Source organism: Misgurnus anguillicaudatus, chromosome 23, assembly GCF_027580225.2.
Source record: "Misgurnus anguillicaudatus chromosome 23, ASM2758022v2, whole genome shotgun sequence".
NCBI classification, from domain to species: Eukaryota; Metazoa; Chordata; class Actinopteri; order Cypriniformes; family Cobitidae; genus Misgurnus; species Misgurnus anguillicaudatus.
Genome location: NC_073359.2, coordinates 35,702,605 through 35,712,181, shown reverse-complemented (window position 1 = coordinate 35,712,181; position 9,577 = coordinate 35,702,605). Strand labels below are relative to the sequence as shown.

At 37.2% G+C, this 9,577-nt stretch overlaps 1 long non-coding RNA gene across 1 annotated transcript; it reads left to right on the top strand.

The window, feature by feature from the left end:
• The first annotated feature begins 273 nt into the window (after nucleotides 1–273).
• LOC141359650 (uncharacterized) lies at nucleotides 274–2,886 on the top strand. The gene is made up of 3 exons (XR_012366132.1): nucleotides 274–533; nucleotides 1,759–1,823; nucleotides 2,199–2,886. It is a non-coding gene; the product is annotated as an uncharacterized lncRNA (long non-coding RNA).
• The last annotated feature ends 6,691 nt before the right edge of the window (nucleotides 2,887–9,577 follow it).

The window sequence follows — 9,577 nt, the reverse complement described above, 5'->3', positions numbered from 1 at the left end:
TGTAATAGTGAGAATTGGACCTTAAAAAGTGTAACCAGAATAATTGATGTAGCCTACAATTTGAGCCGTTTCAAGCCTATCCTTGGATCATTTACTAAATAGGATTTAGAAAGTCTTATTAATAAGTCATTAAATACTTTATGGGGAGAGTCATTTGTACCGTAATCTAATAACATGATTGAAGATGTCATTACTAACTAGTAATTAATTACTTTTTTGAGTAACCAATACAGATTGTGACTAATGTACCTATCCAGAATTGAAGTACAGAAGTTTGTACACTCTAAAAATGGCTGGGTTATTTTTTAACCTAAAATGCTGGGTTGAGTCTGTTGGGTTGTTTTGCTGGGTTATTTTTTTACATTTTAAACACTTTTTGGGTAGTTTCAGTTTTCTAGGTGTTGGGTTAAAACTGCTGGGTTATTATGCTGGGTTGTTTGAAGAGGCTCATGTGCTTTGCGCCCTTGATGTTTGAATGTGCTCAGCAACGGTCCACGTGAAAGGACAGAGTCACTGGAAGCGGTTGTTTCAAGGTAAGTTTATATGCTTTTGTGAACATTTCATGAATATAAACAAGATTATAACATTTTGCGAGACAGCAACGTGTTAATTTATACAGACTAAGACGACGGGTGTAATTTGGAGGAATGACGACTGTTACCTCAGATCGCCATTTACACAAATTGACTCGAATAATCGTTCTAAGATGTTTGATATGGCATATTAATAAAATTAATAAAATAGACGTTACAAAATCCCCATCACACGGTTGATTACGTTAACTCATGACAATTTCTGTAAGCCTTTAACAAAGCGAGTCAAAACCGGTACCGAGGCGACCTCCGCAACCCTACTTCGGCTTCTTGTGTCACACACGCGCAGTTTTCCCTTTCCCAGCTTAACAAGCGATAGCGACGCTGTTAAATAAAATTTAGCGACAAACGAGTTGCTTTCCTGTCATTCGATATGTAAAGACAGACCGCGAGGCGCGAGCACATGTTAACCGGCGGCGGAGGATCACGGAGGCTCGGCTCGAGCCGGTGTAGCAGCCGATCCTGTTCCCCTCGGAATGTCTGTTCCCCTTGTCGCTTTTGTACACCCAGCTGTTTTTTCTGAATATTTATTTTATAGTTTTAATTGTTGTAAGCTGTATTAGGTTGTACAAACTCGGTAAATATGCTATACCATACTAAAAATATTAAATAAATAAAAAAGACGCAGATATTCTTAGGTACCTGCGCCTGCGCTGTCGGCAGAAACGCTTTATCGACTGGAAGGGGGAACAGACATTCCGAGGGGAACGGGATCGGCTGCTACACCGGCGTCTATGTCACTGAGGCAGGACAAGCAGCACATTCACTTCACCGTCGGTACGGCAGGTAATGCGTCGATAAATGAAAACGAAACAGCGTTTCCAAGAACCGGTGTCTTATATGTATGCTTGTTCCTCTCTTTTTAAAAATGAAACAATAATTTAAGTGTTTGTACATGAACTTGAAAATATAAACGTATTTGTCACCAAGACGGAGGCTGCGTGGAAGTGACTATCTGTTAACAAACATGTATATATGAAATTAGATGTGTTATTGAGTCGTATTTAGTTACTATTTTATATTCATTTCATAATATTTTTGGGTTGTCTTCTGTGATTTTAAATTTATATTGACCAACCCTCTGATCTGTGGCTCATACTGTAACAGAGATATTATGTTTTTAGCAGAAATCAGATGTGATGTTGTTTTTCAATTCTTTTTTTAGAGTGTGCAGAGTTTTAACGTCCATCCATTGATGAGGCTAGCAAGACCTTCAAACAACTTCAGCCAGTAAGTATAACATTTAATAATTCCTATTTAAAATATATTTAGAATGTCTTAATTATCTGCTAAATTTTAGTTCTGCAGTACTTTATTCTTTATAGTCATATCAGATCATCATATTTGTCAGTCTGTGTGGTTTGCAGCCTTTGTTGTTGGCAAAACAGTTAAAGGAGTGTAACACCAAAGTCTTATGCAAACTGACAAAAGGCCATTGCATTTTTGGAAAAAAAATCTCACACGTGGTGGTAATGCAGCCAGGGATGCAAAAGAAAGCCTTATAATATTTATAAAATGTATAATTCACTTGGCCCACATGGTTTTCTGAATACTTCAATCTGATCATTCAGTTCAGACCACTAAAAGTGTTTTCCTCTTTTGTAGATTGCAACAAATGTGGTGGAATTTCTTCACTGGACAGAATCCTCCAAACCCTTTCCTTTCGTCCTGGCCATGGGAAACATGCAGCAGACCTCTCAATCTTTTTTCTTAATCAGTCTCTCTGAATACGGAAGTGACTTAAACTGCAATTCGGCCAAGATGGCGACGGCACGCACCGCCTACTTTAAGCTTCAAAAATGCTCTTCACAAACCAATGGGTGACGTCACAGACACTACTTCCATATTTTTTACAGTCTCTGGTTTAAAGGCATTTTAAGTGCTTGAAAATAAATACCCCAGGCAATGTGCTTCTATGGGAATTCCTGTAGTCTGTCATTTTTTAAATGGATGAATCCTCTCCTGTTCAAATCCTTTGTACATCTTTGTTCGCGACGAGTAACTTTAATAAATGAAGTATTTTAAGTCAAATACATTCCATTCTGTGAAACTTAAAACATTTGTTCTGTAAAAAAAAAACTTTACACATCTATGAATGATTTTACTTTTAATTTAACAATAACATTGTTTCTTTTCTTACACTGCTGTAGTTTTGTTTATGTACATTTCAGTATTTCATTTATATACTGTAAAATTACAAATTCTGTCTTAAATCCAAACGAATTGATTCAACCTGTTACATTGTTACTTCAATGTGCATAATTTATGATATTTTATAAATATATTTATACTTGGGTCAGTAAGCAGTCCTTTAAATGATTTTGCAACTGCCAACTGTAAAAATGTAAGAGTTTGTAGTTATTTTGCAGTCAAATAAACATTTATTTGCTGTTAACAATGGTCTTGATTTACAATAAAGCACATGATAAAAATAACCCAGCAAGAATAACCCAAAACCCAGAATATTAATCCCATAAATGGTTAAAATGACTACATGTTGGGTTTTCTTAACAACCCAACCTGCTGGGTTAAAATGTGTTACCCAACGTGTTGGGTTACTTTAACCCAGCATGTGTTCTGTCCAATATTTACCCAGCGCTGGGTTGCCAATTGGGTTGTTTTTAACCCAACCATTTTTAGAGTGTACAGAATTAAAGTTCAGAAATCTTTATTTATCTCATATTTATTAAAACAATTATTATCATTTTTAAGGTGTTGGACAGCAAAAGTTAAAATTATAAATGTGATGATGGCTGTTGCTCTATATTTTGTCCACCAGAGGGCGTGACAGGATAAAGGCCAATTCACACTAAGGGGCTGTTTACACTTGGTATTAAGATGTGTTTTCATCTATCAGATCACAAGTGGACGAGAGAGACACATTACGTTTACACCTGGTATTTAAATCCGTCTCTTTTGTTCACTTTCGACCGCTTCTGTGCTGAATACTATGAGGGGGTGGTCTGTGAGACGGTGGGCGAGTCTCTCTGCTGTCATTCAAACCCGAGCGGGAGTAATTATGAGTTTATATGGACGCAAACTAATATTATGTCAGAGTCCACTGCTTGTCTTGTAAGTAAACATGCTGCACAGTGTTTTGTACGTGTGTATATAGAGCTTTTCATATATTTTAACACAATTGATGAAATAAGATCGCACAACTTTCAAACGCTTGCAAAATGAAACTAAGGAGATCAGCCGCTTAGTTTTATCAATGAAAGGCTAAAAATAGCGCTGTTCACCGAATGTTCACGCCAGAAGTCAAAAAAGACGTAAAACTTGTGTTTAATACCTCAGATTAGATAAATGGGCGGAGAGAAAGGGGTCGCGTGTGGCTGTTCGAACGCATTCGTCCACTTGTGATCCGATCGACGAAAACGCATGTTAATGACAAGTGTAAACAGCCTCTCATTCATCAAATGCCAACAAACTTATTATTGTCATTATATAATTAAAATGACACATCTATGTGCATATAAATAAGGCATCAAAAATATATTACTGCAAGATTTGTATAAAGTTGTAACAAGCATGCAACTTACTTTTGTATCTCCTGTGACTGCTTTTATATCTACACAGAGATCTGCAGTAGCTGATAATGTGGTGTATGCAGGAGTCATGAGGCGATGATTGAACTCTTGGTGAGATTCCTCATGACGGATGTTCTGATGATAGTAACTTTTCACTGTTCTTTAATCATAATTTTATTTGTTTTGTGACATTTTGATATTTAAATGTTTTGTTTTTGTACACCATTAAACTCTTAACAAGCACCCCCAGTCTAGCCTAAACCATGAAAGGACATTCACACTAAAATGGTCTGTTTGTGTGTGCGTGCATGCGACTTTGTCTTTATGTGTGTGTAAATTTTACTGTGTCTTTGTGTGTGTGTGTCTGTGTGTGTGCACGCATGTGTGTGAGCATTATGCTGGGTACACACCAAAAGATTATCGGGCTGATTATCAGATTTTGCCTTGGTGTGAGGTGTGTTAAGAGTGTCCGAATCTAATCGGAAGAATGTCGGAGCCACCCCGATCACGAATCGTAAATATTAAACATGTTTAATATTTATGATCAGAAATACTGATGTGTGTGGGAAACCCCGAGGACAAACGTGCGCATGCTCTTGAGTTGATGTGGACAGCAGAGAAAATCTTATATTCACATTTTGAAAATCTTATAAGATGTATAAAATCTTTTGTTTTGTACCCAACATAAGATCCCACCAATTCACATCTTTGTTTAACATCTGTGGCTGTTTTTTGCCAAATTTGATAAAAAAAATGCTCTCAAAGGTATGGCAGTGTGTGTGTAATTGAGCATGTTGTTTCTATATTACATTTGTGCTCTAGTACCAGGCTGTCTTTTCTGTGTTGAAATTTTCAGATTTTATCTGGATGCATTGATTTTTTTCACAAATAAAAAAGGATTTTTGCATTTCCCATTCATTTTCAGTTGGGGTCATACACGACTGAATTAAGTCTAGTTTTTTATATGAATATTGACAGATAATCTAGAAAAGTCACAAAATATTATGCCACTGAGATGAGGGAACCATGTTTTTTAACTAAAGAAAAGTGGCTTGGGGGTTATTTTGACTTATAAGGGTTAAGTAAACGAGAAGAACTGGCGTATCATATGCACTCAAAACTGGAATTTGGAGTATGCATAGCACAACTTTATATATGCATTTCATGGGAAAGGGTTGGTAAAACTGAGGTTATGGTGTTTACCCCCTCTGATGTACATGGTATAGGAAATGTAACTCTTGGTGTTCTGGCACCTTATGTTAAGCCATGTGTGAAAAACCTGGGTGTGGTGTTGGATAGTGCCCTAAAGCTTCATAGACAACCAAGTTGTGAAGTCCAGCTTTTATCAGCTGTGAACCCTGGTAAAAATGAAGTAATTTCTTTCATTTACAAAAATTAAAAGAATAATATATGGTTTTATCCCCACGAGGCTTGATTATTGCAATTTTTATTTGGGGATTAGTCAGTCTTCCATAAACCACCTTCAGATAGTGCAGAATGCTGCCAACAGTAGCTCGCAAACGAGAACAAGCATTTTCAACAGCGGCACCAAGACTCTGGGAACAGTGTGCCACTGATATTAGAACTGCTGCTACTCTGTCCATTTTTAAATCGAAGATCTGTCTATACTAACTTGTGATGTAGTTGTCCTGGTTTTATGTTTGTTGTTATTTATCTGTGACTTTGTTGTTTTTACTTTGCACAGCACATTGGTCAACAGTAGTTGTGTTTAATTGTGATTTATAAATAAATTGAAATGCAAAGACATTGCAGCACATGATGCAGGTATTTTGAAATTATTGAAATGCATTGTAAAAATAAACATCCTTTCAGGACAGATCAAACTTAGGTGCTGCTGACTCTGTTCAGACACTTTGAATGCGTGTACACAATATATCATGTGGGAAGCTGACTATCAAAATAGTCAAGTTAAAAAAAAATTCTAATTAAAGTCAAACAGCAAAAAAAAAAATTGTTAAAGTACCTAAAGTAAACTGTCTGTATATCTTGTAAGTCCTCTACACTTTATTTTAGATTTCAAATCATAAAAACATGATGCATATTTATTGAATTTAATTATTCTGCTTAGTTGTTTGCCTGTTTAACTTCCAGTGGGAGCTAACTTGTATGAATATCTGAAGGTATTGGAATACATAATATGAATATATCGATAGTCTAATAAATAACTGTACATTGGTTCAGTAAGAGGGGAAATCCTGCTCGTACCCAGCTAAAAAAACAATAAAGGATACTGACACTCATTTACTGAAATAATGTCTAGGAGGTGTTCCTCTGTAGTTTTTTTAGGGTTAGGGTTTTTACAATGTACTGTTGTTTTTTAAACCCTACTATGTTTGGGGTCAAATTGAACACAAACAATAGGGAGCCCCAATACTCCCTGCATGGTTTTTGCAGCCCTTAATAAACCTACTTTTTGACTTGAAGTTACTGTACTTTTAGTCACTTTGGATAAAAGTGCCAATATAAATGAACATATGTACACAAATGTACACACAGTGTTACTGTAAAACTGATCTAATGTGGTCATTTTACTATTATTATTATGTAACTGGTAAAACTGTTCTCAAATAAAATACATGTTATATATTTTCTTTACTATACAGTAAAATGATTTCTTGGATAGGAAAACAGTGTTCATACATGAGAAGAAATTAAGTTGCTTGTCAGATTTTCCTATAGAAGCAATCATATTTTTAAAATAAGTCTTGTGTGTGTTAATTATAGAACAATTGCAATTATGATATTTACATTACAGAACAAACAAACAAACCCAATTTAAAACAAAAACTTCACCTGATGCTCACCTGAAGTATTTTGCAGCTTTGATCATTGTGTTTAAAATACACTTGTTGCCTCTAATTTCAAATAGCTTCAAATTGTTTTAAGGCTATTTAAGTCGGTTAACAAGTAAATAAACATCTTATTTATGTACTTTTTCTGTTGCCTAAAAAAAAGGATCTGCCAATTTGCTTAACTAATTTTTCACAAATTATATACATCATCATTACACAATAGTAACCCTTCAGTCACAAAATATTCTGGCTAATGTTCAACCCAGCATTGGGTCAAAAAAGGGACAAAATAACCTAGCATTTTGGTTTGAACCCGCCAGGCAAAGGTTAAATTCCAACCCAACGGTTGACAGAAACCCAACATTTTTTATATTATATAGAATAGATAAATTATTTCATCCTTTACTTATGGGGGCTGTTTATAAAGAATTGGTTAATGCAAATTTACATCTGTGATAGAATCTGTAGTTGTGTGAAACAGTTTAGTTTGGGTCGGGTCAGCTCACCTCACTTTGGCGTGGTTAGCTTTTCCATCGAGTTTAGTATCACTTCGCAGTGGTAGGGATTATAGGCGTGTTGTTATATTTGCGCTGCCTACTGTGACATCATACAAGTGAGAGCGCCGTTGTATTTTCCCATACAGTTATTTATTTCTCAGTCCGCCACAAAGTTAAAATTGACTACCACAAACAGATATTGCACATCGCGTTTATACCTCTGTCTCACATGACAGTTTCTGTACAAACACCCGCGGCGTGAGTCGACGGCGCTCCGCGGAGCCTCATTTAGGTTGCATTTAAGCATATATAATGCTGACGTGCTCGTCGCAAATGTAACACCACAAACTGCAAGTCTGGAAAAAACTGTTATGGTGTCACTGATTCTCATCCTGTAGACGTTTTTCATCTCTAAATGGGAGTTTGGGAACTTATAGCAGAGCAGATGACAACATGTTTGCTCGAGACAGTGCATCCTAGCATTGAGGTAAAGCTAATCTTTTATATTATAGCGATGACGTGACGATTCTCTCAGACCAATCAGTGACCTACACTGTTTTCGCGTCACGTTTGGTATCAGCTCGGGTCGCTTGGAACCCCAACCGAGGTGGTACAAAAAAAAGTATCGGGTATTAGCCTACGTACTGCACCCAATGGAAAAGCTCCCAAAAGTAAGCTGACCCGACCCAAACCAAACCAAACCGTGGGGCACCATGCAATGGAAAAGCGCCATAAAGGGACAAAACACTAAAGGGACAAAACACAAGACTAGACTATAACACTACACTTGATTACAGTAAACAATTAACTAGACTAAACACTGAATACAATGACTTGACTTAACTAAACCAGACCAGACTTGACAGTATACTCACAGACGTGGAAAACACAATGAACAAGCACAGAGTGACAAACACAAGGACCTTAAGTAAGGGAGAACTAATGAGGACAACAGGTGACATGGGTTAAACAATAAAGATAATAATGACAAGGGAGAGGGGAAAAAGTGACAAGACACAGGGAACACGTGGTCTAGTAAAATCAATACTGAGACCACGTGATCCCACACAAAACATGGGTCTGTCATGATCCTGCCACAAGACTAGATTAAACAAAGGACAAGATGGCAGAACCATGACAGTGTGACTGTGGGTGTGTCTCAATCAGTTCGCTAGCTCCCTAGGTGGCAAATCAGTTTATCATTTATGGGTTCGGGCACTGGCTCACTAAACACTAAGACACTTGATGACTTATTTTCTGATAGCGAGACTATTTCAGTTGTTTTAATGTTAATTTGTATGATTTTAGTATTTGTACTTCTTTCAGGTTTGATTTATTAAATATCTGTATTTGTTTTCACTGTGTGATGTATCGTTTTTGTAATTTTTGTCTTGTGCTCTATGGTAGGAGAGATATTGTATCTTAATTGGATCTTTTGAAATAAATAAATAAATAAATAAATAAATGTGCAAACACTGCCTGCAAAGTCACTGCCTGATAAGACAGTTTACCCTGTCCCACTCGCCCCCGCACCAAGCAGAATTTTAACAGGCGATTGGTCTGGCATAGCAGCCGGGCTCCCTATTAAGGAGGTTAAGACCAGGACCTGTCTGTCATCTGTACAGCACCTCTTGAGGTCGGGGAGTGAGGTTTACTCACTGCACAGCTCTCAAACAGACTAGCCAGTCAGCTGCCTAAAACACTAGACTTTTTGTCACACTGACTCCCTTTCATATGCAAGCAAATGCATCAGACCAAAAAGTGCAAGCTCATGCAACACTTCGCAGGTTGCAGCATAGCAAAGTTCAAGTCTGGTGAACTCTGACCTGTGCATTCGTATCATGTGGAGCGTTGTGACTAGTACAAACTGCGTGACCGTTCTCTCTACAGAAAAGCACAGACGAAGCCAAAGATCATATTGATGAGCTGCTTCCCACAGCAATGTCCGACAAATACTCGCATACTCAAAGTCTAGTGTGACTATGGCATCCATAGGGAGCGCCGATACTCCCTGCATGGTTTTTGCAGCCCTTAATATGGCTGAATGTTTGATCAGTGCCCTGATTATTGAACGAGGGAGCTGATTGAGACACAGCCTGTATTTCCTTAAGCTTCAATCAGGTCCCTCATGCATGCCACTTTTT